General features: G+C 42.7%; 1 protein-coding gene across 2 annotated transcripts in view; it reads right to left on the minus strand.

The window, feature by feature from the left end:
- The window catches only part of LOC121150345 (contactin-associated protein-like 5), a 544128-nt gene that overhangs the window by 157534 nt on the left and 363504 nt on the right, over positions 1-23090 (minus strand). The window lies entirely within an intron of this gene.

Consider the following 23090-nt stretch of genomic DNA (forward strand, 5'->3'; position numbering starts at 1 on the left):
AATGATTGGAACCTAGAGCTGCTGAGTTTGTTTTCACTTGCAGTCAGCCTTTGTGGCTGATTCTCTTGAGCCCTGACACAGAATGGAGAGGGTGGTTTTAGTTGGAGAAAGCCAACCTGAAGCCCTGCGCTGAGGGTTTTCAAACCAGAAATGCCCATTTTGAACATCCTTTCTGATAGATGTGGGAGAGATGGAGATACACTCCTAAGTTAAAAAAAAAAAAAATTCTAAAAGTGACAAAATGCAACCGGACCCAGAAAGCTAAATGATCACAATGGCCATTTTGTCTACATGCAATAGAATTTAGTGGTCAGAGATTGGGTCTAAAATCAAGAGCTCGGGCCCGGCACGGTGGCGCAAGTGGTTAAAGGTCCTTGCCTTACACGCCCGGGATCCCATATGGGCGCCGGTTCTAATCCCGGCAGCCCCGCTTCCCTTCCAGCTCCCTGCCTGTGGCCTGGGAAAGCAGTCGAGGACGGCCCAAAGCTTTGGGACCCTGCACCCGCGTGGGAGACCCGGAAGAGGCTCCTGGCTTCGGATCGGCATAGTATCGGCCCGTTGCGCTCACTTGGGGAGTGAATCACCGGACGGAAGATCTTCCTCTCTGTCTCTCCTCTCTGTATATCCGCCTTTCCAATGAAAAAATAATAAAAAAATAAATCTTTAAAATCAAGAGCTCACGTTTATTTCTGTCCAATCATTGTGTTTCTAAAGCCAAAATCCCTCATCTGTATTATGTGAAATGCAGCAATACTATTAACAGCTTTGGGACTGTGGGAATGACAGCCTGGTTTTGGGAAAAACTATAGTTAGAATCGATATTTTGCTCCATGAACCACATGCAGATTATGTAGCATCATTGAGAAGTAGCTATATTAACACCAGTCTTTATTCATTATAATACCACTGTGATTGTGTGTCTTGTTTTGTAGAGACACATAGCAGTTGCCTGGCATGTAAATGAATTAAAAATATATGCACTGGTTGGTTGATAGGCCTGATGGTCAATTGGTTAAGATGTCATTTTGGAGGCTCCCTTGCTGTATAAGGATGTCCATTCAATCCCAGGTACCCTGCATCCAAACCAGCTCCCTTTGCTACATCCCATTGATTCCAGTGGAATTCGAGGCTCAAGATGGAACCAACCCAGCAATTGCAACCACCAGCTGAACGGGGACCAGAGAAGGTCTTCCCAAGAAGCCGTTGAACTTATCTGGATAATAAGAGGCTGGACTCTATGCTAGGTATATGCTTGCAATGAAGGAATCTCAACTGAACTTGAACTGTGTTTACGCAACATGGTGGAGGAATCCACCATTGGGGGGGGGAGGGTTAGGGGAGAGGTAGGGGGAATCCCAGTACCTATAAAACTGTGTCACATAATACAATGTAATTAATAATAATAATATTTTTTAAAAGATTATCCAAGTACTTGGGCCCCTGCTACCCATATTGGAGACTCAGATGAGGCTTCTGGTTTCTGATACTGGCCTTAACCAGTCCAGATAGCTCCAGCCATTTAGGGAATGAATCAACAGACGGAGGGTGCCTTTGTATCTCTCTCTCTTGCTCTGTTTCTCTGTTCCTGAAAATCTACCTTCCAGATAAATAAATCTTAAAAATAAAAGAAAGGCAATCGAGAATATCATCCTTTTTGGAGTTTGGGGTAAGGAGGGAGTTCATTTTACACATAAGTTGAGAAAGATGTGGTGGACAGGTGTTGTGGCATAGTGGGGAAGCCGATGATTGCTATGCTGGCATCCCATATGGATATCAGTTTGATTTTATGGCTGCTCTACTTCTAATCCAGCTCCCTGCCAATGTACCTGGGAATTTGTGAGAAGATGGTACAAGTTCTCGGGGTCTTGGACCCATGAGGGAAATCAGGAGGTTACTCCTGGCAACGTACATGGCGATAGAGAAGATGAATGAGTACCTGGACTGCTGCCATCAGTGTGGGAGACCTGGACGAAATCATGGGCTGCTGGCTTCAGTCCATTATTGTTATTTGTGGACTGAACCAGTGATGGAAAAGCTCTTTCCCTCTCTCTTTCACGCTCATTCCTCCTCTCACTCTAATGTCAAAACAAGCAAGCAAACACAGGCTTTGGGGATGAGTATTCAGCACATCATTTTAGACATGAGCACCACATGCCACAGTGTCTGGTTGGGGTCCTGGCCCCTCTTCCAGTTCAGCTTTGTGCTGATGTGGTGTGCACATGGGGAGGCAGAGGATGATGGCTCATGTCCTTAGATCCCTGCCACCCTCAGGAGAGATGAGGGTCATATGCCAGGCTTGGCCTGCCTTGGCCTTGGATACTGTGCATGTACAGGAGTGGATCAGTAGGGAAAAGATCTCTCTGGTTCTCTGTGACTTTCAGCTAAATTGAAATATACAAAGCAAACATGGAAATAAAAGGATAAGCAGAGCAATACCTGGTCCACACAGCTGCCCCTCGCCCTTCAATTGAATATATTCATGGAGTACCTGAAGATCCCATTTGATAAACAGTTCTAGGAACCTGTGCTGGGGAGAGGTGGGGTCCATTCCACTTCTTCCTCCCCACACTTTTAAAATGAAGATAGACAACTTGCATAAAGTGATTTCCAATACCCACAAAAGACTCACAATTCCTCTGGGGGAAGTTTCCTGGCCCAGACATCCTGGCCAGGGGCCTGTGAGAGGCTCTTAGGGAGTGGTCAGCATGCAGCTGTGCTTCCCCAGCCTGTTCACGGAGCATCCATCACTGCCCACAGCCTGCTGACTTCCAGGAAACTCACTCAGCTGTGATTTATCCTCACTCCTCTCTCCAGCCCTTACTGGCTTATGTGCTGCTTCTGGCTGTCATTTTTTTTCTCTTCCCCTCATTTTTCTCCTTACTTCCAACTGATGAACAAAGAGACTTGGAAAATGTCTTAATGGTTTGGGAGAACAGGGTAGTATGAGGACAAGATTCCATGCATTTTGGATCCTGTTCACTAATTGAGAGAGAGAGAGGAAGAGGACGAAGGAGGCGGAGGAGGAGAAGGTAGGGGGAAGGGTAGGGAGGAGAAGAGAGGAGAGGAGAGGAGAGGAGAGGAGAGGAGAGGAGAGGAGAGGAGAGGAGAGGAGAGGAGAGGAGAGGAGAGGAGAGGAGAGGAGAGGAGAGGAGAGGAGAGGAGAGATTGAATCTCCCAACTGCTGGGTCACTGCCCAAATGGTTGTAACTGTTGGGTGTGGGCCAGTCAGAAGCTAGGCGCCGGAAACTCCATCTGGGTCTCGCACAAGGGTGACAGAGACCCAGTTCTGATAAGGGACATCTGTGTCATTTCCGGTGAGAGCTTAACCTCCTGCAACTAAGGGTCCACCCTAGTTTTGATTCATTCTGAAGATAAGACTGGGAATTAACACAGATCCAACCTCAACTGCTGGAAGTGCCTTTTATTGGCTGTGGTGCCAAGCAGGCTACCTGCCAGCCTCTGTGTTCTCCTACTGTAAGTGCACCCTGCTTTATGGTGTGGACTGAAGGAGACACACTGGAGGAATATGTAACCCCCCATACCTGGGATACAGGTGCACTGGTAGCAATCCCCAGGACTTTGCTGAGGGGATTACAGGAACCTTGTAGAATCCAGAGTGTTGTGACCCCTGTCCCAGAAGAGGGATAAAAGTTGGCACCACTTGTATTTCCTGTTGCCTCTTCCAGCATGACCATTTCTTCTTACATTTTTTTTGAAGAGTAACAAAAAATACCAAAAGGAGAGAAAAATTATTCATCTTCATTTCAGCTGACCACTCTCCTCTGGAGTTCCTCCCATTATAGACGGTATTGGCAGAGCACCAGTGTCCTGTCAGCGGGGCACCCTTCCCTAACTTCACCAGTGTCCTGCACTTGTCTCACCCAAGAGCTCTTCCAGAAACCCATTGCACAGATACATTCTGCTACTGCAAGTGCTAACAAGAGGCTGTCTAATACATCCCTTGGATTCCTAACTCCTGTCACAGTGGATATCCACTTAGTTACAAGCTAACCACTCAACAGACAACCAGGACTTTTACTCATCACAGAGAGAGTTGCTGAAATCAGCAGAAAAGTGAGAAATGATAGAAAAGAGTGTTGAAATGTGGGCTTACAAGTCCTGTGGGCTGCCATAGCCACCCATTGCTCATAGCAGAATATTGTAAACAAATGAAACACACATCAATAGGTGTCTGTAGAGTTAACTGTAAGTATAGTTAACTGACATATTGAATTATATGGCTCCCGTAACACATGACACTTAAGGTGTCTATAAACTGATCAACAATGATTTTCACTGACACATATTAAATATATCTTTATTTTGAATTTTGAATTATGTGGTACAATTTCGTACAGGCTGGGATTCCTCCCAAAACTCCCATCCCTCGAGAGCTTTTTCCCATTTCACTATAGTAGTAGTCCTCCATAGTAATCATAATTCTATCAGTCTCTTATTTAAGTGTATACCAACATTGTTGGTAAAATGTCAGACAGTCTAGCATCCCACTGTCTAAACAGTTTCATTGGGAATCCATTTTTCATCTGAAAGCAGGGATGCATGTTCCATCATTCCCCTACATCTGTATATGACAGATCCCAGTACTTCAGCACAATACATTTCCATAATTGAGAATCCATGAGACAAGGTCAACAAATAGTATGAGTTAGAACAGCCACAACAACAACATCATCAACAAATCAAAGCACCCTGAAAAAATGCGCCACTGAGTAACCAACACATGAGTGACAAAAAGGAAACACAAAAGTCTCTTATAAGACCACAGAATAAAGGCATTGGTTCACCAAAAGTGAATTCACCAAAGTGCATATTACATGCCATGCAACAAAAAGAGAAAAGAGTACATAAAGGATACACTCATGAATATGCATGGTCATCCACAGGAGGGGGTAGAATGGGTGAAAGCAATAGAAGCCAAGAAAAGGGATTTCTGCTCAACCATCCTTTAGATAATAGTATCCTGAGTTAAGTTTTATAATGAGAACATATTTTACATAATAAACATCTAACTAAAATAATTATAGTGTTTATTATAAAATTATAATACATTAAAAGTATTAAATTAAGTGTTAAACAAAAACTAAAAGGCTGCCTACGCATACGATTGGTAAGATAATCATAAAAATTGGGGAAATAAAATCTTCAGCAACTTTATAATTTATTATTCAATCTGACTGTATACCCCTGACAAACTATTTTCTGTGATCGAAAATTAAAATTTGGAGGAATCTTCAAGCTTGTTTTTTGTTTGCACTTACATTAGTGATATGATAGAAATGATTGATAAATACTTTTGTATTGTTGAGGCAAGTTCTTACAATGCAGGAAGAGAGATACAGAGCACAGAATGATGAAGAATATTGGGTAATACTGAAAATATACAGGGAACACCCTATGAGCTCATAATTTAGATGCCCCTACCCAAGCACCAGCCTCGCTCATGGAAAGGGTCTAGAGAGAATCAGCAAAATTTAACACCTTGAACTACATTTACAAATAGGAAATAGTAAAACCCGAGAAAGAAAAATGCATCCGTAGGAGACACAGGAGAACAGCTGAGTGTAGTGCAGGAAAAGTTCCAGTAGACATAGAAAAGCACCTGTTGATAGAAAGGAATAGCATGTTGAAAGACTGATGAGATCTCATAAGAACCATACAGAAATAGAACTACAGAGACCATGGCAAGCTCCTAGAGGGATAATATGAATATATAAAACCACCAGAACAATGGAAATGCGTATACCATCGAGAGATTAGGAGACAATGCGTGAGAATGGGCATTCACCACATCACCACACGGCACTTCAAGTCAACTACACAGTGCAGAAATGTGGCAGAGCCTTCTCAGCCACATGAGCCAACTGAGCAAACCCAATCATGGCACAGATTGATGTTATAACGTTATTGGTGGATGTGAGGAGGGGCAGATGTAACCCAGGAGGTTTTCCTGCTGAACTGCTCTAAAGTAAATAATCAGGGGGAAAAAAATCCACTTGGAACTTTTTACATAACTTGTTTGTACTCTTCAAAAAGAGCAACAGTGTGAAACTCAACTAATGAAACCAAAAGCAGCGGCCAAGGTGGAAGCCTTGCAGATGAAAAGAGGTGGAAAGAGGGATGGGTGCTTGTCCTGTGCTGAGCTCACCTGTTACGATGCCTGCACACTGCATCAGAGTACCTAGGCCCCTGCTCCTGACTGATGGTCCCGCTAATGCACAGCCTGTGCCTCAGGGGTGGCAGTTGGAGCAGCCGAATTCTTGCTATCCAAGACAGAGGCAGAGATTGCAATCCTAAGAACATGATGATTACAGAGCTGAGTGGGCACAATAGAGAGCTCCTTTCCTTGGGATCAGTTCACGGAAGAACTTTCCTCCTAGGCACTGACCGAGTGTACGTTGAGCAATGGACAAGGCGTAGCCCATCAGGGGATTGTGTCTTGCATCTGGACATGGGGACCTGTATTCAACTCAGGAATACTCTATCCGGAAATCCAGGTTTGAAAATCATAACCTTAACTCCTGGACCCATTGTTTGCTCCTTGGGAGTCATGGTGGTTGAGATTTCAGTGATTTGTCCTACAAAATGGAAAGAATGAAATTTCTGCCCAGGGTCTCTTGGAAAACTCCATGGTGATGTGAATTCACGATGTCCTTCCCATTGCCTCATGCTAGTACATGCTCAGAAAATATTAACAATGACAAAATGTGGCTCGTAGAGTGGCTTCTCCAACCAGCACCCAGTCGCCTTTTACCCTTGCGTCAACCCCTTTGTAGTATTGCAATACCAAGTAGTCAGCTCCTTTTCCGACACTATGGGTACAACTGTCTGTGTTCTCCTGTGATTCCTGTTTCTGGAGGACAAGGATCAATTCATTCTGTTGATAGCCTTGGCGTCTAGTTCAGCCAAGTACTTGGAACTTTATCTCAAAGGCTTATTTTCTGAATAACTGCTTAAATTAATGAATGAGCCCATGAAAAATGTGTAAGTAACTGAACATAGGAAAAATAAATTAAAGAGCTAGCAAATGGAGATGAATAAGAACATCAAGAAGTCAATGAGTGAATTCATAAAGGGAAGCTGTGGGAATGGAAATTTCATTTCCATCATCTGAACCCCCTGTTCTCATCCATGTTGGCTGGAGTCCACTGGCTCTGCAGAGTGCATAAAAAGAATCTCTCTAAGTGCCTGTTAAATTCTTGGCAATTTAAGGGTGACAATGCTTTAATTTCATGGTAATGCTACAGCGTTATGACTCAGTAGTTTTACTTAATGGGCTAGTTTCGCAGGAGATTATGCTGTCTGCTGCTTGCCCAGAGAGACTTCTTAAAGCTCAAGCCCTCAATACAAGCCCATTTGCACCCTATATTCTCCCTTGGAGATTGACTTTCTAGAACATCCCTGAGATTTTTAATGTATGATGCATTAATCAGGAACACAGACACGTAGACAAGATCATCTTCCTCTGAACTGTCCCATCGTCGTTGTAGTCCCCAGGATCAGATTTTACGATTATTTTTGTTAAAATTTTATTTTTATTGCTACCGTTCCTTAGGTCCAGGAATTGCTCCCTTCCACCCTTCACACAATCTCCCTCTCTCGCCGTTTCCCCAAATATTATAGCAATAGTTTAGTCCCTTACTAAGTGTGACAAGGAAGAGCAAGCTGTTGCTCTGATCATTAAGCAGCAAAGCAATGGTTTCAAGTGCTCATGAGTCATAGTGTATGTGACCCAGGAAGGAGACACAGCTGCTGAGCGCCTCTCCCTGGTGCCAGGAGACAGGTTTCCAAGGGAAGGAGACCTCACATCCCTTTCAGTCTGCTGTGTGGCAGCCAATCTCCAAAATTCTTCATGTGCTCACTCACTGCATTGAGCACATGCAGCCACATAAAGCTGCCGTGCCCACCCTCCACTGGCAGAGACAGACACCAAGGTATGAAGACTGAGGGTCCAGTGCATGGTCCCACTAAATCATCATTATAATCAGTAATAGCGTATTTCAGAGACTGCAATACACCCAAATGTTGTTCTCAGAATTTTAATTAATGGATATCAATTCATCAGTGTTCACCATCATGCTCTTTAAAATTGGAAGCCCAGGAGGAAGATCTTGTCTGCATGCAGATGAAGGTAGATGGGATGAGGAAGCATGACCCAATCTACATTTCTATGAGATCACTCTACCTGTGTCTGAATTATGAGTTAGGGTGGGTGAAAATGTTGCAAGTTTTTTTTTTTTATTATAAAGTATGTGAAGCCCAGGAACAGGATCAGCATCATCTCTGTCCTCCCCTTGGTTCGATAGCACATGACAGCAGAGACTACAATGTAAACCGATGCAAAGGACTAAAGGGTAGTCTGTCCAGTCCCTAAGCCTTTACCTTCCCTTTCTGTGATACGATGTACTGCATACAGAGCAAAGCCTTAAATCTAAACAGCTATAATTTGTACCCTGCTTCTACAATTTATAGCCTCCCTAATATAATTATAAAATGAAAATTATTCTAGATACTTCACAACGAAGCATGCTGCAGGCTTGGTATCCTGTGGACAACCAATGTGATTTTATTACAACCTATAATCAAGTGACACAATTTTAAACATGTCACTTCTACAGTTGAGGCTTACTCAACCAATCATATGCAACACATATGAGAACATGAGCACAGCTTGTTCTGTGAGTCTGGGCAGGGAAGTGGTGTCGAGGGAAGGAGGCTCTGGGCACAGTAGTGCTTTTGAGCAGGAAGACAGTAGCCTGGAACTTTATCACAAAAGCTCAGGACACAAGCATTGCATTTTTCTTGTTTTGCCATACAACGCAGCTGCCAGAAACTAGCTGCCTGGGGACAAACAAATGGGCAGCTGAGCAGCCCCATCCTATGCCCTGGATGGTGCTCAGTCTCCAACACTGGTAGACATGTCGGCAGACACGCTCCGTTTCTATTCCAGCTCCCTGGAAAAGCAGCATATGTTGGCCCAATTCCTTGAGCCTGTACACCCACATGGGAGACCAAGAAGCATTTAGGACTGATGAGGTATCCAAAACGCATTAGGGACCCATCTTTGATTCAGGAGTGGAATGCGTACAGCAATGTATCTTCCTAAATTGCTATTGATTTCACAGCACAGAATCTCAACCTAAGACAAATCATGGAAAATGAAAAGATAAAGACAGAGAAGTAGAAATCAATAGTGATTTCTCAGAGTTAAATTTACATTGGATTCACTCAGTGTGTGTGTAAAAGTAGACCTAAAGATTTGTCACACTCTGTCCTGTATTCAACATAAAGCAGCTCACTTTTAGTGGGGAAACACAAGTGAACACAGATATCATAAATGAGTGAGTTCGTTGTTGTGTTAAAATCTATAGAACAGCAGAGTGGAGTGAGGGCATGCTAGCACAAGGGTATCCAACAGAATGCACAGACTGTGGGTGAGAGAGAGAGAGAGAGAGAGAGAGAGAGAGGAAGCTTTAAGTAATTAAATTATGGAAGCTTAAATCTGTAAATTAATCCAATGGGCTAGAACTCAGTTAAGTCCAAAGACATCAAATGACACAATCCTTTCTTATTTAGGGATAGAGGGTGCTTACTCCATTGAACATTTCACTAACGGAATGAATTAACCCACATTACAGAGGAAAACCTACTTTTATTTGAAGATTATTAAATTAAATTTCATTAAAACACTTTTAACAGAAACTATTGAGAACAATATTTGAGTACATATCTGTATGCCATGTCCCAGTCAAGTGGACAGTTAGAATTCATGGTCTCATCAAAGAAGAGCATCTCTGAAACATCCAAGTTTCCTATACGTACACTTCAGGTGTTCACTAATCTCAACAACTTACTAATGCTCTGTTTTGCTCCACTCTCATATTTTTCAGTGTTGGCCTTAGGGCCAAGAACCCTTTCACTTCCTGATGGCCTCTTAGCTACCACCCAAACCACCTAAGTGTTTTTTCATCCACGAGCCCAATTCCTAGACGATAATGGATTCCTAATTAACAAAAGCATCCCTCCCTTCTTGCCTGATGGAGCCAAGGATGACGGCAGATTTCATCATCACTGCTGAAATGGTCTGCATTTTACAGCCAGACGGAGGTGTGGAACCCTGATGCCAATGTTAACAAACCTCGCATTTTAGTGTGTCTTGTTTCTCTTGGGTGACTTCTCGACTTCCAAATATTAATAAACTGTCAACCTTTCAGGTCACTTTGTTGTCTAAGGTTTTTATTCACTGTGTGTTTCCTGCAGCCATCCCAAATTTACCTCTACTTAATCTTTCCAGTTAAATGAAGAGCCTTTATGGTCATAGATAATATTAATTGTATACGTTCACAATTCATTTATTTGCATTGTTTATGATTTTTCCTTAAAGCCTCTACCCTCACTGCCATCCTGGATCACTAGTAAGTCAAATTATTTTTTTTTTCAGGCTTTTTTGAAAGGACCTTTAAGAAAGTTGAAGTAGATCGTTTGCTTTTCCCACAAAATCCATCTTTCACTTTGTTCCAGCTTTCTCTGTACCTAGAAAAAGTTGATTGCCAGCATTCTATCAATTAGTGCTCTGCATTTTGGGATTTCACAGAGATTTGTCCAGTGTAAAATGTAGGAAAGAGGGCCCGGCACAGTAGCCTAGTAGCTAAAGTCCTCATCTTACATGCGCCAGGATCTCCTATGACTGCCGGTTCTAATCCCACCACCCCTGCTTTCCATCCATCTTCCAGCTTGTGGCCTGGGAAATCAGTCAAGGATGACCTACAGCCTTGGGATACACTATCCTCATGACAGAGAGTCAATGACAAAACCCACACATGGTGTGATGAGGAGGTGTTGTTGTCAATTCTTAGGATACTTTTGCCCTTTCACTCAAGGAATGAAATCAACTGATTTTGCTCAAGAACCATCTGATTTAAAAAACTCCTTTTCTGTTCTGCTGGAAAACAAACAGCAGATCTCCTTGCTGGGTAGCTATGAATCAGATTTGGAGCCCTAAATACTTCCGCATTGCCCCCTTTCAACTCAGTTGAGTCTACCCCACCCCACTCTCACCTGCAAGCCATCATTCAGTTTCTTGTTTCCTAGTTATTGAGCTTGGCATGCTAAGTGGCCCCCAAGGACATTGGCACTTTTTCTTAGCCACTCATTCTCACTTCCTGTAAATGTTCCCCTTCACTGTGTCTCCTCACTATTTCTCCCCCCATTCACAAGCCCACCTGCCTACCAAAAGTCCCTTCCACTCAACACCAATGTGAGTGAAGGGTCTCAGCTCTGGACTCTATATGCACTATCCATAACCTACCATTTCATCATTATATTACGTTATAATATTATTTATGTCTCTGTGATTTTTCAATTAATGAGATTGATACTATATTGTCATGGCTTGAAGTTTGTGCCACAAATTTATACTGAAATCCCATTATTTAGTATCTGTGAATGTGAGCCATTTGCAAATAAGTGCAATATATTTGGACTCAAGTCAAAATCAGGGTAAACCTATTACAATAAAAGTGATCTTAGAAAAAGAGAAGAGACAAATACTCAAAGGAAGAGGGCCACATAACAACCTATCACAAGACAGAATGGTTGGCCTACTTTGGAAGGCAAAGCAAGCCAAGGAACCTCTCCAGAATGGAAAACTCACAAGAAGCTAGCAAAAGATAAGGAAGCTTAACTCAGATCTCACAGGGAGCTTAACTAGGCCAGAAATTGTGGATCGTGAAATGTGAGACAAAGCATTTCTATTTTGGGGACATTCAATGTGTGCTACTTTGAGGTAGCAGCCCTAAAACCAAGGCAGAAACACTTATACTCCACAGCATGTTGCCCATTGTTCACGAGGTAGAAATGCACAGTGAAGAAGACATAGGGCTGAACTAAAAAGTAATTTTTTAAAGATTTACTTCTTTTTTTTAGAAAGTCAGATCTACAGGAAGGAGAGACAAAAATAAAGTTCTTTCAGCTGTTCACTCACTTCCTAAATGACCACCATGGATATCTGAAGCCAGGAGCCAGGAGCTCCCTCCACACCAGATCTCTCATGTGGGTGCAGGATTCCCAAAGACTTAGGACACTGTCTACTTCTTTTTTAGATCATAAACACGGAGTTGGATGGGAAATGGAGCAGCTGGGACATGAACCAGTGCTCATCTGGGGTGCTGGTACTGCAAAGTGAGGATTCAGCCATTGAGCCATTGTGCGCAGCTCAACATTAAATTTTAATCACTTATTAAAGCAAGCTGCATGTGTACTTCTGTAGAAGTGTACCTTTTATCTTGTTCATTGATTGTCTCACTCATGTCTCCATACAAATACTGGGCAACTCCCATTTTCCATCCACTAGTACTGTAGTAAAGTGACTTAGAACCGGCGGTTTACTGCAGAAGTTTGTGGAAAATGCAATTGAAGGATAAGTTCATTTTGGTGCAAAACTGTTGAAGTGTCTGTAGATACGTTTTTCAGATGTTCATGGCAAGAGAATGAGGTGGGTATCTGTTCTAGCCTTTAAGACACCCACATCCCGGCTCCGCGCTGGTTATGCGCATGGAGATTCCACCTAACTCCAGTTACGATGGCCTACATGCAGAACTCTACTAATATCACCAGCTGGTGTAGATGTGGGGAGAAAGGTACCATCCTTCACTGCTGGTGAGAACTCAGCACTTAAGCCACTACAAATAAATCTGCCATACAACTCAGCTACCCCACTCAAACAAACATTCCTAAAGGAAATTAAATCTGAATATTAGAAGGACCTGCAATCCTGTATTTGCAGCAGCACAAACAACAACAGCAAACAACATGGAAACAACCCAGATGCCTGTCCAAAGTGGACTGATCAAAAAACGGTGGGATATGTACTCCATGGATTACTACTCAGACACTAAAAATAATGAAATACTACCAGTTGCAACTAGATCATTCCAACTAAATTCTATATGTACTCCATGGATTACTACTCAGACACTAAAAATAATGAAATACTACCAGTTACAACTAGATCATTCCAACTAAATTCTACTATGCTCAATAAAGTCAGTCCCAGAAGGAAAAATACCCTATGTTCTTTCTTGTATGAAACAATCTTCATGAAAATTATAAGCTCAATAACCCTTCCAATACTCTTTTTGCTGCAATTCATGTGTTTGCTATTTTTGTTTTTATTTTCATTTCTTTAAAATAGTTATTTTCTCTAATTAAATTTTTATTCCTTCTAGATCATACAGTAGTATTATTTTCTCCAAGAAGGTTTTTGTTTTTTTGTTTGTTTTCTCATTTCTTCATTGAAACATTGGTTATTCAGTAACACATTATTTAGCTCCATGGTGTTGTAAATATTTTTAGTTTTATTTCTGTTGTAGATTTTGTTTTATAGATTTTCATTTAAGGGATTGTATAGTAACTGCATAATAGAGACTATCATATCCTGATGTGAAGACACACTGCAATATGCAATGCTACTTTCAGGTCAAAGATGGACTCTCAATAAAACTGTTGGCTATATCTAGACAATAGGATGCTGGAATATCTGACAATGTCTATGCTGGTAATATCAGGACACACTTAAATAGCAGAATGATAGACATGTGACTGCTTATGAAAGACTATACTGTTGTAATAATATAGAAGGAATCATTTGAGAAGAGGGAATTTGCAGAAAGGGCGATGGAAATTCTACAGCCTATGATATTATATCATGAAATTAAAAAACAAAAAAGTGACACCCCACATCCCATATTGGAGTAACTGAGCTCAATATTAGGCTTTGTTCCTGATTTCATTTCTGATCATCTAGAACCTAGAAGGCAACACATGATTGCTCAGATGTACTTGAGTCTTTGCTACTAGTGCTGGAGACAAAAATGGAGTTCCTGGTTCTTGGCTTCACCTGTGTCCATTGTCAGGTGTTGTTTGAAATTGGGAGTGAGGGACACAATAGAGTGATGCTGCAGCAACTAACACACCAGCAGCATCCAGCGAATGGTAATCTGAATCACACCAGTAGCCAGAATTCCAGCAGCAACCAGGTGGGAAAAGACATTTACTAGGAGCTCAGGAGGTGAACCAAGGCAAAGACCTGCCCATCCTGTTGGTCTGGCTGATAGGACCATGAGCAGAGTCAGAGTGGCAGATCCCAGATGGGCAGTGCAGGAACATGGTGGATTTCATAGCCCAGTCCACCACCTAGAGCTGAATCAGGCACCATTTTGTTTAGGGTGGTAAGGGCTTTGGAAAGTACTGCACATGCACTGAGCTGGGAGTGAACTCATTTCTGGCTCAGTGAACTGCAACAATGTGGCATCCTACAGGTTCTACCCAATATAGGACCAGGTAGCCCTCAGACTTGATGGCCAGCAGATCAAGAACTCCAGCAGTGGCGCATCGGGCACCATTTTTTACAGTGTGGAAAAACTTTGAGATTGCAGGGATGACAGTGAGCTGTGCATGTGATGAGCTGTCTGAGAACAGATTAGCTCATTGCATTGCACTGGTCCAGCAGGAAAATAAGACTGACTATGGCATCATGCAGGTCAAAACAGGTCTGTGTGGCCCCAAGACCTAACAGCCAACAGATTCCAGCAAGATCAGCACCACAAACAACCTAGCTATGTAAGACACCTGGTGTCTCCCTAATCCTGGGACCAGCTCCAACCGGAAGTGGACGAGAGGTCGTACGGATAATGGTGCAGCCTCAGCACGGTATCACAGCAGGTGGAGACAAGTGAGTCAGGAGCTGGGACTATGGAGACCATGGTGGAAATATAACACAAGAACCCAGATCTGGAACTTGCTGGAGGTTGTGGCGCAAGTGAGTGTAAACAAAGAGCCATGTACCAACTGCAATAAGTAAAATCGAACTGTAGACCTGTGGGTGACACAGCTTAGAAACCTGCCCCAAGGAGAAGACTCTGATAGCCAAAAGTACATTGACCAAGAGCAAAAAAAGATAAAAAAGCACAACGAATATCACTGAAGATTCCCCTGCAAAGCACCAAAACCCTTTGCAAACCTCAGAGTTAACAGAGGAATACATTGAGAAAATGGGGGATGTAGAATTCAAAACACTTATTATAAAACTTCTTATCAACAATGAGAAGCACATAAAGCAGGCATTCAAGAAATTCAAGGAATATGTCATACTGGAAATGAATCAAATGAAAAATGATACATTAGAAATGAAGACTACAGTGAAGCAAATTAAAAGTACAATGGAGAATCTCCAAAATAGAATGAAGCAAGCAGAAGAATCTCAAAATTAGAAGCTATTTCTGTCACAAGGGGGAAAGAAACAAAAAATCTGGATCAAGCCAAAAAAAAGTATTCAAGAATTGAAAGACTATTAAAAGGCCAAATGTAAGAGTTGCGGGAATACCAGAAGGTGTAGAAAGAGAAGCTGGGTTTACAAACGTATTTAATAAAATAAGGGACAATTTCCCTAATCTAAAGAACTGGGAGACAACATCCAGGAGGGGCACGGGACTCCCAACAGGGTTGACCAAAAGTGATCTTCACCACGACACGTGAGAATCAAGCTCACTTCAATCAAACATAAAGAAAAAAAATTCTTAAATATGCACATAAAAAATCAACTAACATATAAAGGAATGCCAATTAGACTCACAGGAGAGGTCTCACAGGAAATGCTACAGGCCAGAAGAGAATGGATCAACATATCCCAGATTTAAAAGGCAAAATTTGTCAACCCAGGATAAGGTATCCAGCAAAGCTTTCCTTTGTCTTTGAAAATGAAATAAAATTCTTCCGAGGTTTTAAGATGGCCGACGTAGGAGGAAGGCTGTGAGGGAGCGTTCAGCGAGATAGGGATAAAACGCTACAGAAGCAGCAAAGAGGAACAGCAGGGAATCGCAGGGAGAGGTCTGTGAAGCTCCCTGGGACAGTGTGGAGCCAAAAAGATCCACACAACTCGGAAGAACAACGAGAACGGAGCAGGACAAAGGTAGAGAAACCGACATCCCACTCCAGACCTGCAGAGTCACTTTTGAAAACGGCCTGACGGGAGACGCGGCCAGCTCGGAGGCAGGGAGATCGGGTGGATCGTCGCCGGCGGGAAGCCTTTGACAGCGGCGGAGGCAGACTGCAGCAGCCGGACGTTTGGTGAGCAGGGGGGGGGGGGTTTGACGTGGCAGCCTCCGCATTCCTCGCCCCCTACTGAGGTTCCAGCCTCTGAGAAGGCGGGGCAGGCAGCCTGAAACGGTTGGGTCTGTGCCTTGGGAACTACGTGCAGTGGTGTTGGTGGTGAGGGAAGGCGCCTCAGATGTTCCTGCGCTGAGGGGGGCCAGTGCGTCTCGGTGCCCAGAGGCTGCTGGCGAGGATCTGGAGTCCTCCACATCCTGCCTGGTGGATCCGCGAGAACACCAGGAGGATTCTGATCGCTGCCTGCAGCAGCCACCTCCGCAGCACAGGTGTCAGGTGTCAGGTGTCAGGAGAGCTCCCAGTTTTGGGAAGTGTAGTGCTGTGTGTCCCTGGCACGCAGGTACCACTCCCATAGAGTGAACTGTTCACTCCTAGCCTCCCACCCTGCAGTTCTGAGCGTGGGCGACCCACCAGGAGAGCTCTGAAAACTCCTGCATCACACTGACACGGTGCGAACCTGCCGTGAAGTCATTATAACAGGGCGCCTGGGTCACTCCTCCGCTAAGGGCCTGTGTGGGGGAGCCACACGGGAGCAGGGGCTCTGAACACCCACACACCACGAGTGGTGGATTCACTGCACAAGAGCCATGCCTGGAAAGTGCCTCACCCACAGTCCCGTGTGTGGGAGACGCAACAGGTGGGCCCTGAAAAACCCTGCAGTCCCTGACACGGAGAACGCAGGGAGAAAGCACATAAAACCTTCTAAGCCCTGGGGATTCCCGCACAGGGGGCACACCCAAAGAGCGCCTCCATCCCTCCACGCCCTGGGGTGTCACACCTGTAGAAGAGGTGCCCAGAGTGTGCCTGGAATCCACTGGGCCCCCAAGGTGGTGCTCTACAGCCCCGGGCCCTGAGAACGCACCAACGGTGCCTTGAAAATTACCACGCCCGGCAACACCACGCCTGCAGGCTCCAATCTCTACAGGAAAGCACCTGACAGCCCCTCAACACACGGATCCATTTGCCCCACCAGAATACACCAACGCAATGGGAAAAACCACCAGAAAGAGTTGTGCTCCAGATGAAAGAGCCAGCACCCCACCAAACAAGGGCCAAAAGCCATTATCAATATCGGCGATGCGAGATGAAGACATGGAAGTGTTACCAACAAAGGAATTGATGAAAATAATGCTAAAATCTCTCAGAGACGTGGACACAAAGCTGGAAGACCTCCAGAACCGCATAATCACCGAAATACAACAAATCAAAACCAAACTGGATGCCCAAGAGAATAAAATTGAAAGCCTCATCAACAGAATAAATGCAGCAGAGGAAAGGATCTCTGAAACAGAAGACACACAAAATGAAGGTGTCCAGCGAATTAAACAGCTGGAGACAAACCTCAGCAAAACTAATAAAATGATGCAAGAGATGAAAGATTACCTTAGAAAACTGAATATTCGGATCATCGGCCTCCCCGAGGGAGTAGAAAGAGAATCTGGGATGCAAGCAGTGCTTGATGAAATTATACAGGAAAACTTCCAAAACACTTGGAACACAAATCCACCCCGCATACAGGACGGACAGAGAACTCCCAACAGACATGATCCAAAGAGATCTTCACCCAGACACACGGTGCTCAAGTTCTACTCCAATGAAGACAAAGAAGGAATCCTGAGACAAGTACGAAGTAGAGAAAAGATCACATACAGGGGAAAACCCATCAGAATCACTGCTGACTTCTCCGAAGAGACCCTACAAGCAAGGAGAGAATGGACAAAGATCTTCCAAGTCCTGAAACAAAACAACTGTCAACCAAAAATAATCTACCCAGCAAAGATCTCATTTGTATATGAGAACGAAATCAGATACTTCAATAGCAAAGAAAAACTAGAAGAATATGTCTACACAAAACCAGCTCTGCAAAGTCTCCTTAGAAATGCGCTAGTCCCGGACAAAAAGGAGGCAAATCACAAACAAAGTTGGCAAATAAGAAGGTCTCCAAACTAAAGGCCACACAAACAAGACAATTACATAGGCAACAACACACACACAACACAATCACATGGCAGGGCAAAATTGCAACCTCTCAATTTTAACTCTCAACACAAATGGTCTAAATTCACCAATCAAAAGACAGAGATTAATAGAATGGATCATCAAACAAGACCCAACCATCTGTTGCCTACAAGAAATGCATCTAACCAGAAAGGATGCAAAGAAACTGAAAGTGAAGGGATGGAAAAAGATATTTCACGCCAATAGACGAGAAAAAAAAGCTGGGGTAGCTATCCTAATTTCAGACGAAATAGATTTCATTCTAACTAACATCAAAAGAGACAGGGAAGGCCATTTTATACTGGTGAAAGGAATGATCCATCAAGAAGCAATCACCATCATTAATGTTTATGCACCGAATCTTAATGCACCTAGTTACGTAAAGCAATTACTTACAGACTTAAGGGAAGACATAGACACCCGCACAATTCTTGTAGGCGATCTCAACACACCTCTAACAACAATGGACCGGTCTACGAAACAAAAACTCAACAAAGAAACAACAGAGCTCACACAAACAATAGAACAACTGGACTTAGTAGACATATATAGAACTTTTTATCCTAAGGCCACAGACTATACATTCTTCTCAGCGGTGCATGGCACCTTCTCCAGAATCGACCACATGATAGGACATAAAGCGAATCTAAACAACTTCCAAAACATTAGTATCATACCATGTACCCTCTCAGACCACCATGGGATGAAACTGGAAATCAACAACTCAAAACTCCCCAGGAAGTATAGGCACTCTTGGAAATTGAACAATATGCTATTAAACGAACAATGGGTCAGAGAAGAAATTAAAGATGAGATCAAAAAATTCATGGAAACCAATGAAAACTCTGATACAACATTCCAAAACTTGTGGGACACCGCCAAAGCAGTGCTACGAGGTAGATTCATTGCAATCGGAGCGCATGTCAAGGCCCAAGAAAGACGCCAAATACAGGAACTAACCTCACACCTCCAGGATCTGGAAAAACAGCAGCAGAAGAGTCCCACGCACAATAGGAAACAAGAAATCATCAAAACAAGGGAGGAGATAAACCAAATAGAAATCAAAAAAACTATACATAAAATCAACAAATCAAAAAGTTGGTTTTTTGAGAAAATAAACAAAATAGACACTCCACTGGCCCGATTGACCAAAAAAAAAACAAGAGAAAGTGAGAATCAACAGCATTAAAGATGAAAAAGGCAACATAACAACAGACACTGCAATCATTAAGAAAATAATTAGAAATTACTACAAAGAACTGTACTCCCACAAATTTGAGGACCACCAAGAAATAGAAAAGTTCTTGGACTCCCACCATTTACCAAAACTCAGTCCGGAGGCAACTGCAGAATTAAATAAACCCATAACCGAGGTAGAGATTGAAACAGTCATCAAGGATCTCCCAACGAAAAAAAGCCCAGGCCCAGACGGCTTCACTACAGAATTCTACAAAACATTCCGAACAGAACTAACCCCAATCCTCTACAAGCTCTTCAAAACAATAGAGGAGGAAGCAACCCTCCCAAACTCATTCTATGAAGCCAACATCACCTTAATCCCAAAACTGGATAGAGAACCATCAGAGAAGGAAAACTACAGACCTATTTCTCTGATGAACACTGATGCTAAAATTCTCAACAAAATCCTAGCCAATAGAATTCAAAAAATCATCAGACAGATCATTCATCCGGATCAAGTAGGATTCATCCCTGGAATGCAGGGATGGTTCAACATTCGGAAATCCATAAATGTTATAAACCATATCCAAAAACTGCAAAACAAGAACCACATAATAGTTTCAATAGATGCAGAAAAAGCTTTCGACAAAATCCAACACCTCTTCATGCTAAAAACTCTAGCCAAAGTAGGCATAGATGGGAAAATCCACAACATAATTAAAGCAATTTATGAAAAAGCCAACGCCAGTATCATACTGAATGGAGAAAAGCTAGAACCCTTCCCACTGAGATCTGGAACAAGACAAGGGTGCCCACTATCACCACTGCTATTCAACATAGTCCTAGAGGTACTTGCAGAGGCCATAAGACAAGAAAAAGAAATCAAAGGCATACGTATAGGAAACGAAGAAGTCAAGCTTTCACTATATGCAGATGACATAATCCTATACATAGAAAAACCAGGAGACTCAATACAGAAACTGCTAGAACTTATACGAGAGTTTGGCAGAGTGGCGGGGTACAAAATTAACGAACGAAAATCAACAGCCATAGTGTACGCAAATAACACCAAGATGGAAGAAGATCTAACCAACAGGATACCATTCAAAATAGCAGAGAGAAGTATGAAGTATTTGGGAATAAATCTAACCAAAAGTGTAGGAGACCTATTCGAAGAAAACTACAAACTATTTAAAAAGGAAATTGAACAAAACCTCAAAAGATGGAATAACATCCCGTGCTCCTGGATAGGCAAAATCAATATCATTAAAATGTCTATACTACCACAAGCAATATACATTTTCAACGCAATTCCAATCAAATTGCCCAAAACATTCTTCACGGAACTGGATACAATGATTCAACAGTTCATCTGGAAACACAAAAAACCACGAATAGCTAGAACCATCCTGAAAAATAAGAAATTAGCAGGGGGAATCACAATCCCGGACCTCTGGACATACTATAGAGCAGTGGTAATCAAAACAGCCTGGTACTGGCACAAAGACAGAAAGGAAGATCAATGGAATAGAATAGAAGCACCAAAAGGGAATCCACACAGATACAGCCAATTAATCTTTGACAAAAAGACCAATGACAGCTTAAGCAAGTGGGAAGGACTCTTTAGTAAATGTTGTTGGGACAACTGGCTGATAACCTGTAGAAACAAAAAGATAGACCCACATCTCTCACCATACACTAAGATCCAATCTACATGGATAAAAGACCTAAACCTACATCCAGAAACCTTCAAACTCTTGCAAGAAAATGTAGGAAATACCCTGCAAGACCTAGGAGTAGGTACCGACTTTCTAAGAAGGACACCAAAAGCAATAGCAGTTGAGAACAGAATAAACAAATGGGACCTCATCAAACTAAGAAGCTTCTGTACAGCAAGGGAAACAATCAACAAAGTAAAAAAGCAACCCACAGAGTGGGAGAAGATCTTTGCACACGATATAGGCGATAGGGGGCTAATTTCCAGGATATACAAAGAACTTCAAAACAACCAAAAAACCAAAACAAACAAACCACTCAAGAAATGGGCACGGGAAATGGGCAAACATTTCACAAAGGAACAAGTCCAAATGGCAAACAAACATATGAAAAAATGTTCCAGCTCCCTAGCAATAAGGGAAATCCAAATTAAAACATCGATGAGGTACCACCTAACACCAGTAAGATTGGCCCACATAAACAAGAACACCAACGACGCTTGCTGGCGAGGATGCGGGGAAAAGGGAACCCTACTCCACTGCTGGTGGAGCTGCAAATTGGTACAGCCTTTATGGAAATCAGTCTGGAGAACACTCAAACAACTCAAAATCTGCATACCATATGACCCAGCAATAGCACTCCTAGGAATATATCCAAAACACCTGTTTTACGACAAACCAACATGCATCCCTATGTTCATTGCAGCACAATCAGTAATTGCGAAAACATGGAAGCAACCGAAATGCCCATCAGCAGATTGGATAAGAAAGCTTTGGTTCATCTACTCCATGGAATACTACTCAGCTATTAAAAAAAACAAAATGCAGTTCTTTGTGGCTAAATGGGCACAACTGGAAACTATAATGCTAAGGGAAATGAGCGAATCCCAAAAGATTAGATACCACATGTTTGCCTTGATTTAACCTGTAATTTTTTGTTTGGTGGTTTGTTATTTTTTGAACCTGTCATTGATACTGTCTCAACCCAGATGTTTCGAAGAATGGAACTTGCATTATTTTTAACATATTGTTTACCCAATACTATGTCAATTAATTCCATAATGTTGTATAATGATACTGAGGCCTTGTTGGGGCTTTTAACTGACTGGATCTTTACTCTGTTAGACCTTTCTTCAGACCATAGAAGGTCTCCCCAAGAGGCCACTGAACTTATCTGGACAATAAGACGCTGAACTTTATGCTAGGCATGTGTTTGCAAGCAATGAATCTCAACTGAACTTGAACTATGGTTATGCAACAAGGTGGAGGAATCCACCATGGGGGGAGGGGTATGGGAGGGGTGGGGGGGATCCCCAGCGCCTATAAAACTGTACTACATAATATAATGTAAGCAACAATAAAAAAAAAAAGAAAAAAAAAAGAAATAAAATTCTTCCACAGTCAAGAAAAGTTAAAAAAAATATGCCTGTTCCAAACCTGTCCTACAAGGCACTTAAAGATGTTCTCTTGAGAGAGAAGAGGAATAATACCCACCAAAACCAAAGGCAAATGGGAAGAACATCCCAGTAAAATAACAACAGAAGACTAAATCAATGAACAACCCATTCCTAAAATGACAGTACCAACTTAAGACCCATACATATTAACTCTGAATGGACATGGTTTAAACTCATCAATCAGGGCCCGGCGCGGTGGCGCAAGTGGTTAAGGTCCTCTCCCGGCAGCCCTGCTTCCCTTCCAGCTCCCTGCCTGTGGCCCGGGAAGGCAGTCGAGGACGGCCCAAAGCTTTGGGACCCTGTGCCCGCGTGGGAGACCCGGAAGAGGCTCCTGGCTTCGGATCGGCATAGTATCGGCCGTTGCGCTCACTTGGGGAGTGAATCATCAGATGGAAGATCTTCCTCTCTGTCTCTCCTCTCTGTATATCCTCCTTTCCAATGAAAAAAAAATAATAATAAAATAATAAACTCATCAATCAAACTAATAATTTCTAGACTGGATTAAAAAACAAAACCCATCTATTTTTCACCTACAGCAGACACATTTCACCAATAAATA

Source organism: Ochotona curzoniae, unplaced genomic scaffold (genome assembly GCF_017591425.1).
Source record: "Ochotona curzoniae isolate NIBS_2020 unplaced genomic scaffold, NIBS_Ocur_1.0 scaffold_4953, whole genome shotgun sequence".
In the NCBI taxonomy this organism is placed as follows: domain Eukaryota; kingdom Metazoa; phylum Chordata; class Mammalia; order Lagomorpha; family Ochotonidae; genus Ochotona; species Ochotona curzoniae.